General features: G+C 39.5%; 1 protein-coding gene across 1 annotated transcript in view; it reads left to right on the top strand.

Moving 5' to 3' along the window:
* Nucleotides 1-26,454, top strand: part of LOC109917628 (signal-induced proliferation-associated 1-like protein 2) — a 401,246-nt gene that overhangs the window by 49,859 nt on the left and 324,933 nt on the right. The gene's annotated exons all lie outside the window — the stretch shown is intronic.

Genomic DNA, 26,454 nt, shown 5'->3' with positions numbered 1-26,454 from the left:
TTTGTGGTCCTGGTGATGACACAATTAAGTGGACACCATCAAATCTACTACTGAGGGTGCTGGCAATGTTGTACTATGATCACAACTGATGGTAATACTGGACAAGTCAGATTCCAGAGTGGAATATGATTAGATGAAGTAGATTATAAGTTATATTTTTTCTTTGTCGATGGGGCGGAGAGAAGGGACTGCCAATGTACTTTTAACAAAAAAAGTTTATTACACAAAAGAAAAGTATCGCTATATTATGCTATACCGGAACTATTATAGAATATTCTCATTAAAAATATCAGAAAGAAAGATCCATCCCTTTTTACCCTAAAAATAACCCTTATAGAAGCACTCAAACCTCAATGAAGTCACCCTTATCTCCATGCTAAAGCTGCTTGCTCAGCTGACATGGCTGTAGTTAGTTATCTTTCAGCAAATTTCTGCGTATTCACTCAATGCTGTTTTCTTTAATGTCTTTTCCCAAGACCTTTAAAACAACCTGCAAATGCAACTCGATTCTTAGTTGACGTACTTGTCTTCAACACATATCTTGAAAAATCTTGTAGGATCATTTTCATTGCCTTTGTGACACCTCTATAGCCTTCTTCTAGAACTTTTTCTCTCACACTTCTAGGCTTCTCAGTTCTTAACCCAGCTCTGACTACTTGGAAATTGAGTGGCATCTCTCTTATGGACTCCTTCTGTCTCACTCTTTCTCTGGGTTGTAAAACTCAAGTCAGCCGCACCTTAACAGTTCACTCCCCACCTGGCTTGTTGATCATTTAACTAAAATCACGTGATTTCATATAAATGCTGGTTTGGACTCAAATGATTTCAGACCTTCTGAAAGAATAACTGAAAACTAAAATCTTATTTTCCTCTGTTTTACAACACAAGTTCCTAAGTAACAGTATATATTATGAATCTTCATTACGGGTTGGCATTTATTGTCCATGTATTGTTGCCCAAAGTGGTGGTGGAACTTCCTCTTCAATATGTTGTGAAGATGTGTACTCTGTGGCTTCATGCAATGGGCTGATTTGTGAAGGCAGTCAAGAGTCACCTACATTACAATGTTGATTTGGAGTCACACAGGTCAGAATAGATATAGATGAAAGTCTTTAGTGTATTTTTAACAACCATACAGTATATCCGATTTGAGGCCACTTTGCAGCTTTTTCATTTCTATATTTGTCATAATCTGAATTCTCAAGTTGGATTTGAATTCCTATTTTCTTGACTATTAGCCCTGAGGAAAAATGAAATGATAGAAAGAACAGTAGAAAGGTAATGGGTTGGCAAGGAAGATGAAAATGTGTTTTTTATTCAGGCTTTGTGGGGTGGGGACAGAATCCAGAAGTCACCAAGTATATTAGAATACATTGAATGCTTTACAGTGGAAAAGGTCAGTCATTCTAGACAGCATGTCTGACTTACTGAGGATTGTCACAAGCAAAGTGTGTGTAAACAAGTGGAAAGAGGCATTTGACATTTTCAATCTGTTACAAAACAAATGCCTAATAGCATAATTTGTGCAAACGTTAAGCAAATGTGGCTGGTGCTACAAGTTTTGTAGTTAGGAAATGTGTTCACTGAGAGCAATTGAAATCAAAATCTGTGATATACTGAAGCCACCTGCAAATCAGGATATGAAGCCCAGCCTTTGACCACTAAAAACAGGGAGACAAATGTTTTCATTGCTGAGCTCTTCCTGTTTGTAACATGAAATGATTTGTTAGAACTACTGGGAATTGGGCTTATTTACAGGATATTTACTGTATCACAGGAAGGAAAATGAGTTTTATAAAGCTACTCATTGTGTTTATTATGTTAGTCTTTACCTTTTTTAATGTTAGGGATCAGAAGTAGGTCTGATTGCCCTGAAACATGGGTCTCCAAGCTAATGTGTCTACGGCCTGTGGACGTGGACTTCCGTGTCTAGGGTATCTGATGCCACTGAATTCTCTAGCTCTGATAAATACAAAACTTGCTTCCAATTAGAATATTCCTACTTTAATTTGTTTGATTTAGAAAGTAACATAGGTTTTATGGCTCTAATGGTGCGGTGGTAGTGTCCCTACTTCTGAGCCAGGAGGCCTGGATTCAGTCCTGTCTGCTCCAGAGGTGTATCGTAGAAACCCTATAGTGCATAAAAAGGCCATTTGGCCCATCAAGTTTTCCCTTCCGAAGAGCATTCCACTCAGACCCAGCCCCCAACTCCATCCCCGTAACCCCACGTTTACCATGGCTACCTACCTTTTCTGCATATCCCTGGACACTGCAGGGCAACTTAGCATGGCCAGTCCATCTAGCCTGCAGATCTTTGGACTAAATATTGCAACATGACTTTTTATCACATTGCAATGGCAAATGTAATATTTATTTTCAAAAGAACATCTTACATTTAAATGCACCATCTATATATTTCCAGAATCCATTTGAAGTTTCGGCAAATGAATGGCATATCATTTATACCAGTAAACTTCACTCAAAATAATTAATGCTACTTATCAAAGTAGTCAGAACAGTTCAAGTACTGCTTAACTGAGGTAGCACATTAGGTAGTACTACTTTGCTTACACTGCTGTAGCAGAATCAGAAAAATAAGTTTCCACAAAAGCGCATATCCTTATTTTTTTGCAATACTGTATTTCCAGAACTGCACATAATGAACACAACTGCTGAATTTGGGATGCAAACACATCTGAACAGTTTGATTTAAAATATCTACCCTGTAGGTTTATTGTCAGAGAGTAGAATTCAGATCAGTGTTTCAAATCAATTGTGCCAGGTTTAAATGGGCAAACCCAGTGAAACAAGGTGATTGAACTGATTAAAAAGTTTATGATTTGAATGGGAGAAGGGTGGAAATTAGTGTTAGGCAGGTAGAAATTAGTTTTTTTTGAGGGTGTTCCACACTGGCTGAGGTTACCATGAAGGACTTTTGCTCTCAACCTCTTCCCCTCACCTGAGGTATGGTGGCCCTCAGGTTAAATCACTGCCAGTCATCCCTCTAATGAGAGAGCAGCCCTATGGTCTGTAAGACTATGGCAACTTGACTGGAGAATCTATAATTATGTCAAAAATGGTTCAAGACTACTTTATGGGTAAATAATGCAATTGGTGTAGATGGTCAGTTGGCATTGTAGGATTAACAACAGCAAACATGTTTTATTCACCCAGTGTTATATTTGATTTTTGTTCTGTAGGGTACCTTGATATAGCAGTAAAGCTGTCATATCAATAAGTGGCATGAAAGGCTGTACCTATTACCAGGAGATGGTTTAGCAGTATGAACAACAGAAGGCGAATCATAAAAGGTTAATGACTAGGAATCTGACCTCAGCAATCTTAATACTGGTGCTTTCTTAATTAAGTCTTACGGACAACATTTAGAAACCTGGCTGAGATGGACAGTTTCTACTTTTCCCTTTTAACTCTGAATGATTTAAAGCCATAAATGATAAGAGTATTTGCTCTTAGATAAAAAATGTTTTGCCAAAGAGGCTGGCTGGTGATGAACAAAATATGTTTAAGAAACAGAATGATAGAAACAAAAACAATCGTGTTCTGTTATCCTTTAGCTACCCCATCACATTTGCTGTCTCTTTAGAATTGAATGTTAATTGAACAGTTGGGAAAGAATGAAAGAGGGATATGTTGTGACCATTTGAAGTGGTAACTTACTAAACTTTGGTCTGCAAAGATTCTGACAATATGAATGGAGTTCACGTGATAATTTGGTTTGGTGCTGAAGGGCAGATTTGAAATAGCATCTGTCGACAAGAACAATTAGCTTCGTATGCAGTTTTTGATATCTGAAGCATGATTCTGAGGGATCTGTAGTCCTGAATTAATAGATGATGATGATGCATTTCAACTAATGACTGAAGTAAGAATATGATGTACTGTAACTGAAAGGACTATAGGTACTGTCAATTTCTGAATGATAATTACTTCTGAATACTGAGGTAATTGTGTGGGAGAATACTGTCACTTTCTGTTCTTCCTTTGACTTGGTCTAAGGGGCTATTTGGTTTCAGTGGCAGAGAAACAATCATCAGTGAGTGTCAGCAAGAAGAGATTTTTGTCTTAAGATGTTATTTATTGCACAATAGCAATTAAATACAAGTTATATTAGTTAGTTGTGGCAATGTAGTCTGGGTTCAAGTCCCAGCCTCCCCAAAAGTGTGTCATAGCATGTCTAAATAGGTTGGTAAATAACTGAGTTAGTTGAATATTGTTTCTGAGCCAAGTAATTTATTCTTTTCGACGCTGTTCTGAATCTCTGGATGTTGATCTGTCTTCTGTGGAGTCGTATGTAGCTCATTTTATTTTATGCACACAAATCTTTATTTTTAACCCACTGATAGATCTGTGTTAAAATGCTTCACTTAAATTTTGATTTCTTTGGATGTCTTCATTCATCCTCCATAGTTGTTATTTTGGTGCACTAGATATTTTCCCACACTAGCCATTGTGCTTTGAAAGATAAAAAATTGAATTGATCCTCGTGAACTTGTGTTGTCTAATCATCTGATATCAAATTCAAAGCTTATTTGAATTTGTTCTGCAGAAGGTTCGGCTGTCTGCACAACTTCAGTTAAATATTCTTCGGTGTGCTTGAGTGTGTTGTACTGCTTGGTTTTATTGTCATTATTTACTTCTGCTTGCAAACTTTGCTGATTTCTGTTATCTGGTGGTTCTTCAGTAAGAGCAGAAATGGAAAATATTTCTACTACTCTTGTATGGATGCAGATTTCCCGCCTGTTGACAAGCATGAAACCAATCTTTCGTGCCAACATAAATAATCTCAATAGATTTTTTTGGGTTCCACCATGAACCTAGGAAACCCAATGAAATTTTCTGCCAGTGGCCCTTGGCCTGATGGATGACAGCAGTTTGTTCCTAGACCAGTTGTTCTCTGAGTGAAAACCGAAAGAACTGCGGATGCTGTAAATAAGGAACAAAAACAGAAGTTGCTGGAAAAGCTGAGCTGGTCTGGCAGCATCTGTGAAGGAAAAAATCAGAGCTATTGTTTCGGGTCCAGTGACCCAAGCTCTGAGGAAGGGTCACTGGACCTGAAACGTTAACTCTGATTTTTTCTTCACAGATGATGCCAGACCCGCTGAACTTCTGCAGCAACTTCTGTTTTTGTTCTCTGACTGGCTTCTCTTTGAATAGACCTGGTACGACTTGGATTCTCTTTACCTGTTGGACTGCCCACCTATTTCAAAAGAACCCCATATCCGGAAAAACTGTAGGATTTTGAGAGGCTGTGAAAAGTAGGATGGGTTTTCAGAGCTGCAAAATGTCAAGTGGCTACTCATGTACAGATACTAGTGCAGTTGCATTATAAAAGCTGTCCATTGTATTCCAAGGATAAACTGGTGATCCAGCAAATCTGGTTTGACAAAACCCTGTTTATATCAAAAGCTTCTCATTAATTTTAAACTTGATGTTGTGGCAATCTTACCAGGCTGAATATCATGACTAAAGGAACAGATGTTACAACCAATAGAGATGAAACTACAGGGTTTACGTGACATGACTCTCAAGATAATAGGTATGCTAGGAACAAAGAATTGAGAACATATAGGTAACTTATAATCAACACTTCTCACCTTTGAGCGTGTAGAAGTGGTATCCTTGAAGTAGCAGAAAGTGTTCAACTAGTTCTAAGAGACGGCAAGCAGGTCCAGAGAATTCAAGCAATGCCTAGTCTAGTCAAAGAGGAAGCAGTCTGAGAACAATTGGTTGAGGAGCCAACTGTTGTTGTCCAACTGGCAACTTGATTGGACTTCCTTGACGCGTGATCAAATGCAAAAAAAAGAGAATCTATTGAGATTACTTAAGATGACATGACAGAATTGTTACATCCAGTCAACAAGAAGTAAACCTGCGACCATACAGGAGTGCTGGAAATATTTTCTGTTTCCATTTTCACTGAAGAATCATCAGTTGGAAATCAAAGTTTGTGAGCAGAATGAAATACTGAAAATAAAACTAAGCAGGTGGTTAGATTGTCTCTTATTGATGATGGTCATTGCCTGGCATGTGTGGCGTGAACGTTACTTGCCACTTTCAGTCCAATCCTGGATATTGCTCAGGTCTTTTTGCAGTTGAACGTGGACTTTTTAAGTATCTGAGGAGTTGTGAATGGGACTGAACAATGTTCAGTCATTGATGAACATCTCTAATTCTGATCTTATGATGTTGGGAAGGTCATTTTGAAATAGCTGAAGATAATTGGGCCTAGGACAGTGCTCTAAGAAACTGTGGTGATATCTTGGAGCTGCAATTATTGATTGACTCCCAACAATCATAACCATCTTCCTATGTAGCAGGTATGACTCCAACGTGTGGACAGTCTCCCCACCCAAGCCCCCTCCGATTCCGATTGATTACAGTTTTGCTATGGCTCTTTGATGCCACAATTGTTCAAATGCAATCTTAATGTCAAGTGCTGTCACTCTGACCTCACCTCTGTAATTCAGTTCTTTTTGTCCATGTTTGAACCAAGGCTGGAATGAGGTCAGGAGCTGAGTGGCCCTGGTGGAACTCCAACTGGGTGTCACTGAGCAGGTTGTTGCGAAGCAGGGCTGCTTGATAGCACTGTTGATGAAGTCTTTCATCATTTTACTAATACTTAAGAATAGACTGGAATGGTAGTTGGCTGGGTTGAATTTGTCCTGCACTTTGAGTACAGGACATACCTGGGCAATTTTCCACATTGTCGGGTAGTTCCCGTTGTAGATGTATTGGAACATCTTAGCTAGAGGTGCAGCAAGCTCTGGAGCACAAGGCCTCAGTACTATTGCCAGAAACTTGTCAGGGCCTTTGCAATTTCTGGTGCCTCCAGCAATTTTTTGATATCACACAGTGTGAATCTAATTGGTTGAAGACTGGCCTTTGTGATACTGGGGACCACTGGAGGAGGCTGAGTTGGATCATGTACTTGGCAGTTCTGGCTGAAGATTGTTGCAAATGTTTCAGCTTTATTATTTGCACTGATGTGTTGGGCTCTTCCATCATTGTGGATGGGGATATTTGTAGAGCCCTCTCTTCCAGTGAGTTGTTTAATTGTTTACTACCATTCACGACTGGATGTGGCAGGACTACAGAGCTTAGATCTAATCCATTGGTTGTGGGATCACTTAGCTGTAATACTTGCTGCTATGCTGTTTGAGTAGTCCTGTTGGTAACTTTACCAGGTCGACACCTCATTTTTGGGAATGCCCAGTGCTGTTCCTGGCTTGCCCTCCTGTCCTCTCCATTGAACCAGAGTCGATCTCCTGGCTTGATGGTGATGGTGGAGTGGGGGATATACCAGGTCATGAGGTTACAGACTGTGTTGGAGTACAGTTGTGTAGTTGCTGAGGAGCTGTGGCCCATGATTGATGCCCAGTCTTAGTTACTAGACCTGTTTGAATTCCGTCCCATTTAACATAGTGCCACACAATGCTGTGCTAAATGAGAGTGTTCCAAATGTGAAGGCAGGACTTTGTTTCTACAAGAACTATGCGATGGTCAACTTTGCTGATACTGTCATGGATTGATGCATCTGTAGCATGCCGATTGGTGAGGATGTGTTCAAGTTTTTTTTTGCCTCATGTTGGTTCCCTCAAATCCTGCCACAGACCCAGTCTAGTAGCTATGTCCTTTAGGAAATGGCCAGCTCAATCTCCAGGCCTGGAGTCGCATGTAGGCCATAACAGATAAGGATGGCAGATTTCCTTCACTGAAGGACATTAGTAAACAAGATGAGTTGTGTCATCTGCCCTAACATCCCATTGTATGGCCAATTTTGTTTGATAATCTTCCTATGAAGTGCTGTGAGACATTTTATTGTGTTGGTACAATATAAATGTACATTGTACTGCTACTGTTGTTTCAACAAGACCTTCCTCCACTCCCTCTCCTGCCCTTCTGTTACTGTGCTACCTGTACAGCTAGTTCTCAAACCTGAACCCTGACTCAAAAAATAATGAGGACACCAACTCCATGGTATTTCTTTTCTAAGGAATCAGCCCTGCAAAGCTCTGTTCCCAGTACTAAATCAGAGGAGATTTTAAGATAGGTTTTTTTTAATGTAAGGTGTAAGTGCTTTCCAAAATCCTTAACAAATTTATAAGCCAGTTTTTATGCGAAGACAGGATTTCCCACGTACTAATTTTTATTTAAGGACTGAAGGGTTTTTGGTTCATTGCTGGACAAGTCATTTTGTTGGCTGGAAGTTAGAGAGGAAAAGCTTTCCTCCTTTTCTTTCTCCCCACTTCACCGACACCATTTCATTTTTTGTTAATTGTATTACCCATCCATACTGAGAAATTGTTGGAAGAAAGGGACAGTCACGTATTTCCATTTGGTGGCCCCAGCTGCTTCAAAGTTCCATTCAATTGTGTCTGGTACTGTCAACCAGACAATGATTCCCTAACTACGAATGGGAATTAAGTGGTTTCTGTTTTGGTCTTTAAACAACTACATTCTTGGGCAGGCCTAGAAATTCAGCCTTTATATTGCCTAGCAGATTTTCCAGCAGAATATTGTCATTTAAAGTACAGACAGTTCTTAAACTGCTTTTTCTAACTGAAGTCATTGATGGGAAGAGAATCCTATTGTCGAAACTTGTGGAAAATGAAGGAAGAGCTTCAGCCCTTGAATACTGGCCCAAAAGACACGTAAGAATCGCTACTGTGGGGACCATTTTAAATCATTATAATTTCACCTTTTCATTCTTGCTGTTCAGCAGGGAGTGAGCCAGAAATATTGGGATATGGGCAGTCATTGAAACTTATTTTCCAATTTAAAATTTTAGATTTGCAATTCTTGGTTTCTGATCGTTCCAGGGCATCACCCTCCCTAAATTTTTTTTTTTTTTTTTTGTCCATCCTTTTCCAGCCCAAAAAGCCCTGAGGTGCTGATGTCCTACAGCTCTGCATGCTACCAAGTCCTCGATTTTGAATTGCTTCCTAACTGGTTGGGCCCAAAGATCTAGCATTTCCTTCCTGAACCTTTCCACCTCTTCCCTCCTCTCTTTTTAAATGTTCCTTTAAAATTTACCTCTTTGACCAGGATTTAGGCCACCCACCCTGATATTTCCTTGGGTGGCGAAAACTCTTCAGTGAAGCACCTTAGGATGTTCTACTGCGTTAAGGATATTATTATAAACACCTTGCATTTATAGCATCCTAATGCAAGCAATACAGTGAATGAGAAAATGAGGTTGTAGGTTCTCACCCTGCTAGGTAACATGGTCAGTGCATCTCCGGTGAAGAATTGGTGTTCTGTCCTGCTTGTTATTTATACGGCTCGGTTTGCTGGGGTAGTTGGTATTACTTCCGGTTTTGTTTCTCACTGGTTTGTATACAGGGTCTAATTCAATGTGTTTGTTGATGGAGTTCTGGTTGGAATACCAGACCTACAGGACTTCCCTGGCGTGTCTCTGTCTGGCATGTGCAATTATGGATGTGTTGCCCCAGTCGAATTCGTGTCCCTCATTGTCCGTGTGTAGTGAGACGAGTGAGATTGGTCGTGTCACTTGGTGATGAAACGTTTGCAACCAAACCCACCAGCTCGGCGAGCATGTCTACAACCTCATCCACAACCTGAGCTACAAATCTTCTCAAACTTTAAATGAGAAAATAATCTGAGCCTTTTTCTATATGGATTTTTATTGAGAACTAGATTTGGTTCAAGTCTGTTCCCATTCATGGCTTAATTACCAGTTAATGGTCATGCTGCAGCCTCACGTGGAGACAGATTCGTTGTGAAAGATGAAGCATTAATGTAGAGATGGAATTGCATGCCATGTATATTAAATAGGATGTGTTGTTAAATAGGATACAGGTAGTTCTCCTATAACACAATAGTTGCATTCTTGTGTGACCTCGCACTGTAGAAAATCGCGCTATAGAAAACTGCCATAGAAAATTGCATTATAGGGAGATCACTATAGAAAACTGCTATACCTGTACAGCAGAAAGTTCGTGTTATCCAAACAGCGTCCACTATTCATGAATCGCATTACAATTTGTGAACAAAACATGCATTATAGCAGAACTATGTGTAGTCATATGGACCTTATCAAAGTAACTTCTGCTTTCATGGTGCACACAGCGTCCTGCAAAGATTTGCTTTCTCATTTGATGCATGCACAAACTGTTTGCCTATTACATAATGACTAATAATTCTATTTGAATTATTTGATGACAGTACCTTTCAACTTCATCTGGTATTTTTAAAATTGGTACACAAGAGCAACATTACTTCATGAACCCTAAGTAATATAGTCTAAAAATGACTTCTACTGTACAAACACTTGCTATGTTTGTTAGATTCCTTTATTTGCTTGTTCAATTTTTGAAACTATTTTGCTTTACTTAATTAAATTCACTAAAAGTGTTTTAATTTTTGTTTGCTTTTCTAAAGAGTGTCAAAAGTGAACAAATTGCATGCCTGCTGCCATTAAGGTCAATGAATGCAAATTCCAGCAGTCAAACTGCTCCCAATGCCTCCTGTGAATAGGGAATGTATTTCATTTGACTGACACAGCACAAGATGATGGTATGAATATATAGCCCAGCTAAGGGAATTGAGTTTTAGATACTGTAATTTCATGCCTGTGGATTCAACAGGCTGGGACTATTTTCTTTAGGATGACCTGATGAAGGTCTTCTAGAATTATAAAATGGCTTGATAAGTTCTAAATGGATTATATGGGTTTGCTTGCTCAGTTGACTGGACAGCTGGTTTGTGATGCAGAATGACGCCAACAGCGTGGGTTCATTCCCTAAACTGACTGTGGTAATCATGAATGTCCCACCTTCTCAATCTCTCCACTCACCTGAGGCGACCCTCAGGTTAAACTCACCACCAGTCATGTCTCTCTAATGACAGAACAGCCCAGCGGTCCTTTGAGACTATGACGACTTTACCTCTAGGTCAGTTATCTCAGTAGGCTGAATGGCTGGCTGGTGTGTGAAGCCAACAATGTGGGCTCAATTCCCTCGCTGGTTGAGGTTACCAAGGACTCTCCTTCTCAACCTCTATCCTTTCCTGAGGCATGGTATCCCTCCCACACCAGCTGTTGTGTGGATCTCCTGAGGTCCATGTATGGCAGTAGCTCCTGGAAGTGGAAGCCATTCATCAGCACTCCAGCTGATATGTTGCAGAGCTTTGCAGTGGCTGTACAGTTTAGAGAGAATGTTGCTCATTGCTGCAGGTAATGCTTTTGGTGAATAGTTTAGATGCTTTCAAGAGGAAGTTAAGTAAGCATGAGCGAGAAAGGAGTAGAAGGATGTGTTGATAAGATTAATTGGAGGGTGAAAAGAGGCCCCCTGTAGATTATAAATGCCATTGTGTTGAATTATCTGTTTCCATTCCCTAGTAAGGAGCTTTGATGGGTTCTGTCTTTTGTATAATAAAGATGATTTGTTCAAAGGAGCTAGTTAGATGCTTCTGTAATTCCGTAAATAATTTGCATTTTACGATGCAGGACTCTGAAATCTCGCATTCAGTCTAAACCGTATGAGCCAAATGGCTGTATTTAAAACAAATTGCAGTGTTCAGTAGTGACAAAAAAGGTTGGTGTATTTCACAGAGGGCCAGTCTTTGGATTCTAATGAGGGATGAGCTGACCTTTTTTGTCTAATTGGAATAACAGCTAGAGTTGTGAACCCCATAACAGTTAAAAATGTAATACTGATAGATGTCCAGACAATGCTTTAATAGTGCCAAGACTATGCACAGTCTTTGCTATTACTTTAGCATGTTAACATGATCCCTTGTTATTTGGTAATCCTGACCTTCAACAATGATACTGTAAGTAAGGGCATGGCAATTTTGGGTCTACAGCTTAGCATTGCAGACTGATTTTATAGTCTGTTGCACTGGATAGTTAATATTTCACTTTTGTGGCTTAATTGGAAATTGTCAGTGGTTAAACCATGGGAAGCAGAATGAATTGTGGTCATGTTTTAAAATTTGTTCATTAAGAACAGTAGAAATAGGAGCAGGAGTAGGTCATTCAGACTCTTGAGAATGACCTGGCATTCTCTAATATCACGCTGATCTGTCCGAGGCATCAATTTCTCTTTCATTCCAGCTTCTCATAGCCTGAGCTCCTCTATTTCAGAAATCCATCTACTTTTTTAAGTACTTTCAATAATCTAGTCTCCACAACTCTCTTGGGTAGAGAATTCCAGACCTTCACTACCTTCTTTGAGAAGAATTTGCTTTGCATCCTGGTTTTAAAAGAAAATCTCCTAATCGAATTCCATTACATGGAATTAACTTCTCAGCATATGTGTCAAGCCCCCTCAGAATTATATACATTTCAATCAGATTGGTCACGCCTCACTGAGATTGTGCCTTGGAAATCAAGCTCCACTATCTCCAGACTTGGTTCAAATGTTAGATTTTGTAGAAGTATTCAAAATCCTCCAATTCATTACTTCTTCTCCCCTGTCTCCATACAACCTTGTACAATCCTAACATTTCTTAAACCTTTAACATATTCCAACATTGTACACTCAAGTCAATGCACCTGTTACATTATCTTTTCCGATAATATGAACAAACTTTACGTTAAATGGTCGCAAAACAGGTTGCATCTGAATCGTCTCGCATTCTGAGTTTTAAACTTTGAATGAAGTCCAGTGGATTATGATCAGAAATTAGCATTTCTTCTGACTGTGTCAAACAAACTTGAAAACGTTGAAGAGCCAGCAACAATCCAAAAATCTCTCTCTGCTGTAGAATACTTCTTATATTGGTTTAGTTTCTTAGAGTAATACCTCACTGACTATTCCTGACTCCTCATCCTGTGATAAGGTGCCACAAGCATCTACTGTCACTTTGAAAGGTCTAAAAAAGTCAGGGGTGGCCAACATTGGTTCATTTATTAGTGTTGCCTTCAGCTTCTCAAATTTGTTAAAAGCACAGCTATCCTGATTAAACCACACACAAATTTCCAGTGGCATCCACACATTCCTAAATATCTCATCATTTCTCATTTATTTTTAGTTAACCGGGAATTCCATTAGAGCAGGGGATTGGTTAGCACAGTTGGCTGGCTGATTGGTTTGAGATGCAGAGTGATACTAACAGCATGGGTTCCATTCCTGTACTGGCTGCAGTTATAACGAAGACCCCACCTTCTCACTCTTGCTGCTCTCCTAAAGCATAGTGAACCTCAGGCTAAACCACCACCTGTCTTCTCAGGTCCTGTGGGACTATGATGACTTTACCCTTAATTTCTCTTAGATCCTTTACTTTTGCTGGCCTTAGTAACACTTGTCTTTGTTCAACAGTGTCCTAGGTAGGTTACTGTAGTTTTTCCGAATTCAGTTTTGGCTGATGTAAGAGTCCTGTTCAAGAAGAGTCATAATGGATATTAAATATGACCTCTGTTTCTCCCTTCACAAATACTGCCAAGTCCGCTGAGTTTCTCCAGCTTTCTGTTCTTATTTCAGATTTCCAGCATAAACAGTATTTTGCTTTTATTAGTATCACTTAAGTGTTGTTTCTGTTCATGATAGTTTGGTCCTTCAACTAACTGTCTGGACCGATTCTGTTTGATTTTAGTGCGTTCCTCCTTTGCTTTTAAAGCTTCACAAATTTTCCAGTTGTTTGTCTCTGAATTTACTATTACCACAGAAAATGATCCTGCTTCAAAGAGTAATAAATCTTCTGCATCAGTCATAGAGTGATAGAGACTGATCTTACTGTTGCTCTGAGAGTGCATCAGCTGTAACCTGTGGCTTCCCTTGGATGTAGACTTTGAATATTCAGATCTGATTAATTGGAGTCTGAATTTCTGGATTCTTGGTGGCATTTTTACTATTTCCTTGCAATCCAGTAGAGTAACTAATGGCTTGTAGTCTGTTTCCACTTCAAGACTGAACTCATGAGATAATCTGAGAAGTGCCCAAAACTGCTAAAGCATCTTTCTTAATCCGTTGCAAAGCATCACTGTGTCTGTCAGTGCTCTAGATGCAAAGTAAAAGCTTTCCTGCTCCTGTCATTCTGAACTTGAATGAGTACGTGCCTTGTAGATGCATCCACAGCCACTACTGTGGGAAAGCTTGGGTTAAAATGAGCTTATACATCTGAAGAGAATAACTTTTTTCCTTTATCTTCTAAAATGCTATAGTCTGCCTCAGATTCCCAGGCCACTTTGACCATTTCATGAAAACTCTCATACAGGTTTTGTGATAGTAGTCTCATAGGGATGTTCTTTATAAAATAGAAATAATCATTCCAAAACAAAATCATTGAACATTGTTCACACTTCTTTGCTGTGAGAACTCACTTATATCTTTAGTCTTTCATGGATCTACTATAAAGCCTTTCTTTTATATAATGTGACCGAAGAACGCAATTCTTCTCTTTGCAAAGTGACACTTCTCATTGAGAGTAATTGCAGTGCTAGCAAAATTCTCAGGCTCTGTCAGTGTGCTCCTTTTTAGTTGTACTGCCTAGCAGTGTCACATCCACATGACAAATGTGATCATTTATTTATTTGTTGTCACTTGCATTTTACAGTGAATAATACAGTAAAAAGCTTCAACAGTTGCCACAATCTGGTGCCATTTTGACTAGTTTAAGAATAAAAATGATAAAAGACGTAACTGAAAGAGAGCCCTGAGCCCCGAGCTGGCTCACCAACTGCATCATCTGCACTACTACCCTTCCTCCACTGTCTCGCTGCTGCCTGCGCTGGACCCACCAACATAGGAGTCGCTACTCTTTAGGTGCCATCTGTTTGCCACTGGGTTCACTTTGCTGATGACAGGTCCTGTGCTGAACCCACCCTCGATGATGCTCTGGGCATACCATGCTGCCGCTGATGCAGCTGCTGCCTTGCCAGCACCAGGAGTCCCCACTCTGGGCCTACTGCAACAAGGAGTCCTTGGCTTTGCCGCCAGACCAGGCTGCCACTGCTGTCTCGCCAAGAGTCCCACTCCAGCTTCCCACTTCTGAGATATTACTGTCTTGAAAAGTCTGCTGCCGCCTCTGATTTGCCGGAGGAGCTTTGCTGCCGCCGCCAGCACTGAATGCTGGGAGGATGTCCCTGTTCCTGCACCTGCCTCCAGTCGCCATGAGGAGCCGTGTCCGTCACTGCCTACATTCCACGCACGGCCTGCTCTAGCTGCCATTCCAATTTTGTTGACTGACCCACTGGAAAAAGCTCCAAAGACAAACAAAAGAAAAGAATGAACAAAAAGAGCAGAAGTAAAAAAAGAAAGAAAGCATGGGGGAGCAGATGACAATCGGGCAAGAGCCTGCACGCAGCCCTGCTACTCCGCTGCCATCTTGAATCTGTTTTGATTATATCCATTTCTGGCATCCTGTAAGAGTGTAACATTTTATGGAATACAGAGCTCCAGAAGCAGATGGATGGCAACATTCAGTAGTCGAGCAGTTGACTAGCCTTGTGTAGTCCAGACTGTGAAGTCCTGGAGCAATGTAATATGGGGAATGTGACTTGTTATATTAGCAGAAGCCTAAAGGAAGCTTGTGAGCACTAATACTTCAGTACAGCTGATGGAGCAGATGTTGAAAAGTCCATAAGCAATGTTAGAATCATATAATTGAACAAGATAAGAGCTCAAGGAAAAACCCAGAGGCATATCTAGTTTGGTGAAGCTAGCTAGTGAGTAGGTACCTCTGCTGGAGTACAGTCTTGGAGTCAAAGGGTGCATGAACCCAGGACAAGAAGGTAATTGACCAGAACCGAGGCATTCTATGACAGAGATAGTAGGAACTGCAGATGCTGGAGAATCCGAGACAACAAGGTGCAGGGCTGGATGAACACAGCAGGCCAAGCAGCATCATAGGAGCAGAGAGGCTGACGTTTCGGGCCTAGACCCTTCATCAGAAAAGGGGGAGGGGAAGGGGGTTTTGAAATAAATAGGGAGAGAGTGGGAGGCGGATAGAAGAGGGATAGAGGAGAGGATAGGTGGAGAGAATTCAGTCTTTGGAACAACTTGCCACTGAGACCTCTGGGGGCAGAGTCCTTTTGTATATTAAAGACTGAAATAGATTCTTGATCAGTAGGGGAATCAAGGATTACAGAGATAAGACAGAAAAATTGATGTGAGAAATGCTGAATCAGCCATTATCCTATTGAATAGCAGAGCAGATTCGAGAGTTGGAATGGCGTACTCCTGTTCTTACTTCTTACAGATTTTGGTCATGTAGAGAGGAACTTAGAAGTCCAGATTGGAAAAGATGAAGCACAATAATTCCTTGTGAAGTTTCTCATGAGGTTTACTGACCATCGAGTCATTACCATCTCGGAGGAATTGCTGGGAAATCCATGGGATCTGTCTTGATTGCATTTGATATTTGATGTGCACCATAGGGCTTATTTCCCATGTTTAAGATATGTTAAATCTGGATGTTGGAAGTAAGTTCTACATGCATTGTAGATTGTATTACTTTTCTTACTTCTATTGTACTGTTTGTCCAAAGTTGTGGAATCTTGTGGCTTTGATCTCTGAGGAAATACCCTGGATCCTGCCTTTTGTCCACCTAACCATAAAGGTTACTGATCCCTAATGAGATCATAATGTAGAATCATAGTATAAAGTTGGCACTCTGTTCTGGGGTCATGTCACAGACTATACCTTATTTGCCTTTGAGGATTTTGAACATTGTATACTGAAGGATTTCTAATGCTGACAAAATTCCAAAAGGTGGACGATTGAAACAAAATAGTCTGAATGACACATTAAAAGTGGTTGACAACCTTGACTACTAGTCAATTGATATTTGCCAAAATTCACTGCCAGTGTCTAATTTCATTACAAATCTTCTCTTGGCTAGTTTTGCCAGATTGTCCTCCACTGAATAAACTAGATGGATTTTTTTCTGAACCACTTTGTTCGTTTTTCTGTGGTTTACACATAATCTAATCTCTCATTGGACTTGGAACTGTCAGCAGCATTGAACATGACCTTGTCAGCTTTGTAACTTAGTCAATTTTGTAGTGTGCTATAAAGCTATGCCTTCACTTTCTCCAGCAATGGGTATGGTACTCTCCTTGGATGTTTTTACGTAATGCAGTGCGATATTCTGTCTTCACCTATTCTAGATCTTTAAAATGTTGTGGGAATACTGGACGTAATTCCTTGCTATTTTCTTGAAACTCTGCATCCACACTCTCTAGAGGATCTAATTGTATGTACACCTTCCTGCTTAAAAACGATGTGCCTTTGTTCTTCAAGACATGGCCACAAGGAACAAGAGATCAATGAGACGCTAAACGTGGCAGTGAATTGATTGTGTACTTGAAGATCTGCGCCCCTTGGACCTTGTAGTTGGCTTGCTAATCGAACATCCGCTAATTTTATGCCACGGCAAGCTGTTGGTTAAAATTGAAACAGTAGGACGGTGTGAAGAGGACCCTGAGGTAATACTTTGAAAGGAACAGCGACCAATGAATCACAAGAGAGTGATAAAATGTTCGGTTGGTGAGTAACTGCCCTTTACGAAGTGTCTGAATAAAAATGTAATTTTCAGCTAAAATTTTTTTTATTCACTCGTGATCTCGTGGTTGTTGCTGGCCAGTCAGCATTTATTGTCCGTTCCCAGTTGCCCTTGAGAAGGTAGTGGTGAGCTGCTTTATTGAACTGCTGCAGTTCATCTACTGTTGTTAGACAAACAATACTGTTGGAGAGACAATTCTGGCATGTTGACCCAGTGACAGTGAATGCGTGGCAGTACATTTCCAAATCAGAATGGTGAGTGGTTTGAAGGGAAACTGGTGGTGTTCCCATGTATCTGTTGCCCTTGTACTTCTAGATGAAAGTGTTTTTGAGTTTGAAAGGTGCTGTGTTAGCATCTGTACTGAATTTCTTCAGTGCATCTTGTAGATTGTACACACTGCTAGTGAGCATCGGTGGTGAAGGTAATGGATGTGGTGCCAATCAAGCGGGCTGCTTTGTCTGGATACTGTCAAGCTTCTTGACTGTTGTTGGAGATGCACCCATCCAGGCAAGTGGGGATTATTCCACCGCATTCCTGACTTGTGTCTTGTAGATGGTGGACAGGCTGTGGGGAGTCAGGAGGTGAATTACTTGCTACAGTATTCCTAGCCTCTGACCTGTTCTTGTAGCCACTGTATTTATATGGTGAATCCATCTGCATTTTTGGTCAGTGATAACATTCAGGATGTTCAGAGTAAAACCATTGAATTAAAGGGTGCCAGTTTGCTTGTCTGTTATTGAAGATGGTCATTGACTGGCATTTCTGTGGTGTGCATGTTACTTTTAAGTGGTAAAAGTCTATGCAATTACTAAGTTGTATTAGTTTAGTGAGTTATGGTAAGGAGAGGTCCTAAATTAAACTTTTAAAGAGAGGATGAATAAAATAACCAACTAGACCTTTAAAATATCCATGGTGGCAGGGCAGGTGATGTGTTCCATTTGAAGAATGTGGTAGGCTTTGGCTGCCAGTGTGATTCATGACAAGATGTCTGTAGTTAAGTGATCTGATGTGAGCTTTTGCTCAGAGTCATTGTGCAAAAGCATGACATATGGACATGGCAGCAAATCAATGAGGGGGCTAAATTACATGGACAGTTTGTTCCAAGAGATGGTCATGCCTCTAGTGATAGTGACTTCTGATTTGGCCAGTGGTTACAGATAGGATGATGTGACTTCAAAATGAGGCAGGTAAGAGGTTTGTTCATCATCTTTTGGATGAGAGCAAGGGCTGCAGGGTGGATGAGCTAACTGATAAGGCCATTCTGCTATGGAAGCTGTTTAAGGGGCGAAAATAAGTAAGATATGTATTGGTATTAGCGGGTAGACACAATTCCCTGCAACCAGGAGGGAGGGTTCATTTGGATGTGTGGTCTCAAGGTTTGGAACATCAAATTCTACTCCAGCCCAGAGTAGGAATAGGAGTGGGATGTGAAGGGAGGATCTAGTTGTCAAGTCCATGTGGGTACCAACATCATAAGTAGGACTAGGAAACTTAAAAGTAATGTGTTATGCCTGAGATGGGAGGAGTGCGCTGTCTTTCTTTAGTCCTGCTACTCCACGGATCACAGCTTAAATATAATTGTTTTACCAGATTCCCAATATGGCCATTGTTTCTCTCTATTAGACCTAAAATAATAATATTGTCATACTTGACTGGAGCATTGATGGTCATGCTCCACTGTTTCACAAGGTGTCTCAAAATGCATGAAGTCCCAGATAGACCAGAAAGACTGTCTGCTATTTAAGGTAAAAGAAGTTCAGATTTCATCATTAACAGAAATTAAATCTCTTTATTGTAAATACAATTTAACAAATGACAGAAAAAGGATCTTTTACTATATTGCTACAAGATTCTAACTTCCACTATACAACTTAAACTGTAACCCTTTAAAAACCCTGAAAATTATTGCACTCCTAAGACCGACAAAAGACAATTGGTCTGGCACAGATATTATCTGTAGAAAAGAATATGGACTGTAAAATAAACTAAAAATCTGAAGATCAAAAGTGTAAATCTCAATGGTGGGTGGGTTGAACAGTCTAAACCAGCTTCTTTTAATTTTCACCACTGGTGATGTGCTGTTGTCTGTAAACTGATGGTTGCTTTGCACTTTGATAGTTGATCTGGTTGTCCTTGACTTTTTCTTGTTAGAGTTCTTTCTTTTAAGCTTTTTTTGATTTTTCTGTCTTTTTCCCTGCATGGAGGGAGGGAGAGATCGGTGTTTTCAGTTTGCAGGCTCTGAATGTCTCTGCTGCCCTTACATTTACATTTACATTTACAGCTTTGTTGAGCAACAGTTTTTTTTTTAGCAATCATAGGGCTAACATCAGGCAGAAGTCCCTTAACTCAAAGACTTTCAGTGTCATACAGTCTTGATGTATTTCCTTCACTGCATCAAAAAGCAATGTTGTCTTATGCGCCTAAAAATGTGCAGCAATTGATTTTTCCAAATTGCAGAACTGTCCTGATATTTTAGCTATACTGGTGCCCAACTTCCATTTTGAGTTTATAGTCTCAAAAGAGAGGAAAGAAAGGTCTCTTACAATATCCATCAACTAGGTTTCTTCAATAAACAAAATTAGTGATTTATTGCAAAACTAATCTTATTTTATGATGCAGAAATGCACAGTTTGTAATATCAAAATAGGAGTGCTTAATTGTCCATAAAACCTCAAACACACACCAAGAAGAAAGGGGAAAAACATACAATTTCTGTCTGTGGAGATTCACTTTGAGCAAAAACTCATCTGATGATGCGTCTTTGCTCTTGAGCGCAGAAAAAAAGAATAAGGTGTGGAATTTCAGATGACTGTCTACTGGGCATTTTTGCATACATAGACATGTTCCAACCTAAGCAGATGTCTTTGTGATCTTAGATGTAGTTGGCCCAGGATGTCTTCCAGTCGCCATCCAAGAAGACAATCTCGATTTATGTAAACCTGCTTCAGAGAAGGAGACAGGAACTGAGCAGTTTTTGTCTTTCAGAATGCTTCTCCAACTGAAAGTTCAAGCTGCATGCACAGTTTGAACAGAACAACAATAACAACCCATTGTAAAAGTGGTCAGGTCTTTTCTCAGCAATGAGTTAAAGTAACCAAACCCAGCAATTATCTCATATTAAGTTTCCAGGAAGTACCTTGTTAAAAAAGTTCCACTATCCTTTCATTGACCTCTTTAAAAACAAAATCCAAGTATTCGCAGTCTTTCAACCTGAAGTCCACAAAAATGTTTAAACATTAAGTTACAAATAACAAATGACCTGAGTCATGAGCAAATTGGTTCATGAGATTAGAGATATGAATGTGTGGCCCAAAGAGAGGTATGGGAGAAAAGGTTTTGTTTCATGAGAAATTGATATCAGTACTTGGGGAATTGAGAGCTGTACTTTTGGGTTGGTCTGCACCAGGTTCAGCCTGAACCATGCTGAGACCAGTGTTCTGGTGAATTGTATAACTAAGGCTGCAGAGAGGGATTTAAACTGAATAGTGGGGAAAGGGGTGAATTGAGTGGAAATATGAAAGAGAAAAGAAACAGTGATACGGCAGAGTAGCAATTCAGGTAATGATTACCAGAGTGTCACAGGAAGGGACAGAACATAAAAATATGAAAAGTCAGAAGTCAGATGACACCAGGGTTACACTCAAACAGCTTTATTTGAAATCCCAAGCTTTTGGAGTGCTGCTCCTTCATCAGTTGAAGGTGATGAAGGAGCAGCACTCCCGAAAGCTTGTGATTTCAAATAAAGCTGTTGGACTATAACCTGGTGTTGTGTGACTTCTGACTTGGTCCACCCCAGTCCAACACTGGCAACTCCACATCATAAAAATGTAAGAGAGCACCAACTAAAAAAAGACCAGAGATTACAAAAATGGCTGAGGCCCTGTACCTGAATGCATGCAGCATTCAAAAGGGATGACTTGGTAGTACAGATAGAGATATATACATGTGGCCTAATAGGCATTACAGAAACATGGTTCAAAGGTGATCAATGTTGGGACCTCAATGCTGAATGATATTTAACATGTTATAATGGCAGGAAGCTAGGAAAAGGTATATGTTAATTAAAGATGGCATTTGTTCAATACTGAGACATTACCTTTACTTGAAAGATAAAGATGTAAAATCAGTTTGTGTAGAGACAGTAAGAAAGAGTAGAGATAGTAAGAGTTAATTTGTGGAAGGTGTTTATAGGTCCTTTAACAGTAGTTACACAGTAAGGTAGAGAATACAGATAACAAATAACTGGGCCTTGTTAGAAATATATGCCAATAAATTTGGGTGACTTTGATCTACTTCTAGATTGGGAGAATCAGATTGGCAGAGGTAGTCTGAAAATTTCATAGTTCATTGTGTTTTTTGGACACTTAGAGCCATGCATTCTAGAGCAGGCTAGGAGCTGGTCATTTTAGACTTGGTAATGTGTAATGAGCAAGATTAATCAGTAACCTAATTGCAAAGGAGCCTTTAAATGAGAGCAATCACAATCTCTGATCCCTGCATTCTCCACTGCAGCCTCCTTCCGTCCCTGTCATTGCTACCTCATTTACACTGTTACGCTCTAAGAGTTGTGTTCCTTCCTTATTCTTCTTTTCAAAATGTGGCAACTCAATCACAGGTAGTTCTGCTATAACATGACAGTTGCGTTCTTGTATGACCTTGCGCTATAGAAGATTGTGCTACAGGGCAATTGCTGTAGAAAATCACTATGCTTGTACAGCAGAAAGTTTGCGTTATCCAAACAGCGTCCACTACTCATTAATTGAGTTACAGCCAACTCACATTAATGAAACGCGTTGTAGCCGAACTACCTACACCTATCTTGACTAATTTGCCTATATTTGTAGGAGCAAATTACTGCAGATGCTGGAATCTACTGAAAACAAAAAATGCTGGAGTGGGCTAGGCAGCATCCATGGAGAGAGAGCAAGTTAATATTTCAATTCTGGATGACTCTTCATCAGAGCTGATGTGAAGTGTGGAGGGGGTGAAAGGGTGTTGATGGTGCAGATTAAGTGATTGGAATGTGAGAATGGCAGAACAATGGTGTGTTCAACTGCCAGACAGGGAAGAACGGATGGTCCCACTGGAGTGAGGAGCAAGCGGAGAGAGGACACAGTGACAGACAATACAACTGGTAAAGTTAAAAGAAAGGGAAGGAATGGGATTAGGTTCACAATCTGAAGGTGCTGACCTCAATATTAGGTCTAGAAGGTTGTAGAGTGCCTGGTTTGAAGATGAGATGTTGTTCCTGCAGTTTGCACTGTGATTCACTGGAGCATTGCAGCATATCAAGGACAGACCTGTGGGCACATGAGCAGAATGCTGTGTTAAAATGACTGGCTATGGGAATGTTGGGGTCATGTTTGCACATGGACCAGAGGTGTTCTGTAAAGCGGTCACCTAGTGTGCATTTGCTGATAGATCAGATGAAGTGATTGGAATGTTCACTTGCTTTCTCTCCATGGCTGCTGCCTGACTGGCTGTGATCTCCAGCATATTTTGTTTTCAGTACCTATATTTGTAATTTGCCAATAAATACCTACTCTGAAAATTAATTAATATTGTTTTGTACCTTTATGTCCATGTTCTATTTGTTTTACTAAATTTTGATATCCGATCATTAATTTACCAAGATAAGTAAAAATAACTGCTATATGCTCTTAGATTGAGAGAACACTGACTTTGTGATGCGGTAGGAAATAAGGAGCTGGAGAGAGCATAAGCACTTCCCCTGTTCTAATGTTCTAATACTGAGATTTATAGCTATTTTTGTTACTTGTATCTATCAATGGATATGATGAGTGGGGAAATGGAATTGAAGTTCAGACCAGCCATTTACAAGGGACAGTGTTTTCAGCAAGTTGTAATTTGTGAAAACAGAGACATTGGTTAGAGTAGTTGAGCCTACCTTGATAGATTTAGGAATATTTTGCAGGTGAAACTTATTTTTTCAGGCATGGAAAATTCTGCTTGTAATATGAGAGCTAGTTGAATTCTTGGATCCTTTAGATGATGTAGGGAATGAGTAGGGTGGGGTTTTGAAGGTATGTGTTCGATTACTTCAGCTACTCTGACTTTTGAAGGACACTCTGACATTTCCTAGTGGGTGGCTTATTGAAGAAAAGGGAGTGCAGGGAAAATGAGGCCCTTGCTGCACACTGAAAAGAAGGATGGAGGGCAGGTTTTCTGTTATGTTTCTCATCACTATGCACAAATCCCATCTTAGCTGTGCTGTTCCCTATCTGAAACCTCTTCCAACTATCTCAGATCTCTGTGTGTTCCAACATTCGTCTTTTGTGCACCTCTGATATTAATAACTCCATTGTGTGTCTTCACTTGCTTAAGTCCCAAGATCTGGAATTCCTTTATGAATTTCTCTTTCCTTCCATCTCTTTCTCTTTTCCTAATTCACTCCTTAAATGTACCTCTTTGACACCGTTCTTGGTCACCTGCCCTATTATCATCTAAACTGGTTTGGTCACACACTTTGACAATGCTGTTGTGAAATGCCTGAGGACATTGTTGCTATATTAAAGGTGTTAGATAAATGCAAGTTACTAATCCATTTTATGTCTGAAGTTCTGCTTCTTTTGAATATTACTAACATGAATGTATGGTCCCTTTTCCCTTGCTTCTTTACAAAATGCCTTTTGACATGTTTTTAAATTTGACCTCTTGATCTTGGGCATCTATTCCACTGAAATCATTTTCACAATCACATTTGCAATTGAAATATTCAGCTGAAGTTTCACCAAGTAACGGTTGAAAAGGGAAAATATCTGTTATAGCTTTAGAGTTTCTGGAGCATAACAAATCCATCATAGGTTTGGAAAAATACCTCTTCAGTAGCAACCTTGAAAAATGCTTTATCATTTTCAAATAAAAATATGCAACCTTTTGATATAATCTTATGGTTTTCCTCCTCTTGCAGATCTTGTGCAAATAATGCTACTGCATAACTTGCAATGATGAGGGGGTAATGAATTGTGCCACCAGCTTTTCTGTCACTGACACCAACTCTTTGACATTGGACAGTAAGTAGTGAGGTTTAAACCAGAGAAGTGTGATTTCAGATCTTCAGTAAGTGGATAAGCCATTTAACCAGCTGTAACAATGGAATAGGTGTGATGGAACAGCTAACCCAAATTACCAACATTGCTCTTCCTTTTATATTTAGAGACAAAGAAACATTCACTGAAACGTGATTTGAAATATATGCATTGAAAAGCACTGATGTTTAATCCCTATCTGCTAAATTAATTTCCAATGTCTTGGGAGTCAAACTGAGGTGCATTATCTGAATCCAGTCTGTAAGGTTTTTCCCTCTACGGAACCAAACATAAGAAGTTTTTTTTGTACTTAGCTATGATTCAAATAATTTTAACTATTTACTATGCTAATATGCCATTGTAACTGACAACAATCACCAGATGTAAATTTAAATTTGTGGTTGATGAATAGATTAAAATGGCACTTTACAGGTTATTGATGTGGTGTCCTATTTGCAAGTATTATATTTAGTATTCTCTACATAAGAATCCATCCTGCGATTTTGGTAAAGATCAATAATAACGTAAAATGTCCTCAAGCACGAATGTGAAAACAGAATCCTTCTTTCAACTTTATTTGGGAATCAGTCTAATTCCTGGCGTACATAGCAAAAATTTCATCTAATTTGTGGAGATGGGGGGGGGAGTTTGAAAAATTTGTCATTTGAGACAATATTGATGCTCATTTAGAAAATCACTTAAGAAATGTCAACTAACATGGATTTGTTAAAGACAAATAATGTCCGATGGATATGGAGAGAGTTGATAAAGAGACTACAATTGATAAATGGATGTTCAGAAGCTAGTTGATAAAATGTTACATGTTTGCAAATTAAAGCTGCTGACAGTTGAGGAAACCTTGGTAGCGGAGATACAAAAGAGGCAATTAAAACACATTTTCCAGATTGGAGGAAGTATGTTGAAAGTATGTAATAATGCAGATAAGTGAAACCATATTATAGTGGACCATGTTAATAAAATTGCCTATTTTTAACTAGTGAAATGGAAATTTAAATGAAGACTTACCTTTTGAGATCCATGAGACCCTGCACTCTAAGCAAATTTGTGGTATATTGAACCAAGTTATAATGGACTTCCACTGTGTACAGTGGTATTCCCCTGGGATTTTTATTAGGGCTGCTGCTCTTTCTGATGTGTATTAATGATTGAAATGGTTTCAAACTTTGCAAATAGTATCAAGCTTGGAAATATATAAACAGTAAGGAGGATAATAGCAGACTTCTGGGGACATGGGTAAAATGGACGGATAGACTCATGGCAGATGAAATTTAACGCAGAGTTGTGAAATGATCTATTTTGGGAGGAATAGTGAAAATAAACAACATTTTTAATAGGGGTACCAAAGCAGAGAAACCTAAATGTTGGCTCAAGGCTTGCAAGTGTTAAGCGAATTGTGCTTGTTAAGATATCCTGGGCTTTATAAGTACGTTGTGTCCAATACTAGGCTTTAGGAAGGATATCAAAACTTGGAGAGGATGTAGGGGAGATTTACCAGAATTATACCAGTAATGAGGGTCCTTGATGTGCAGAGATTGGAGAATGTGATTGGTTTCTTTAGAGCAGTGATGGTTAAGTGAGGTGTGTAAATGTATTCAAAACATGATGGTTTCAATGGTGAAAGTAAATTAAATTGTTTCACTAACATGAGGATAAGTAACTAGAGAAAACAAAATATAAGGTAATTGACAAAGAATCAGAGGCAAGATGAGAATTTCTTTTACACGGGAAGTTGCTTTTCTTATGTAGTGAATGACGCAATCTCAAGAACCTCATTACATTTGTGAAGGTTGATGTATGTTCAAAGGCCACCTGCTTCCTTTCGAGCAATTATCTGGGAGTCTGTTAATTTTTTGGTTGTACTATAGTTGTTATTTTTGGCTGATAGCAAGCACCTGTT

Source organism: Rhincodon typus, chromosome 5 (assembly GCF_021869965.1).
Source record: "Rhincodon typus isolate 14 chromosome 5, sRhiTyp1.1, whole genome shotgun sequence".
NCBI lineage: Eukaryota > Metazoa > Chordata > Chondrichthyes > Orectolobiformes > Rhincodontidae > Rhincodon > Rhincodon typus.
Note: the sequence above shows the minus strand (reverse complement) of the source record. Positions and strands in the feature narration are given on the sequence as shown.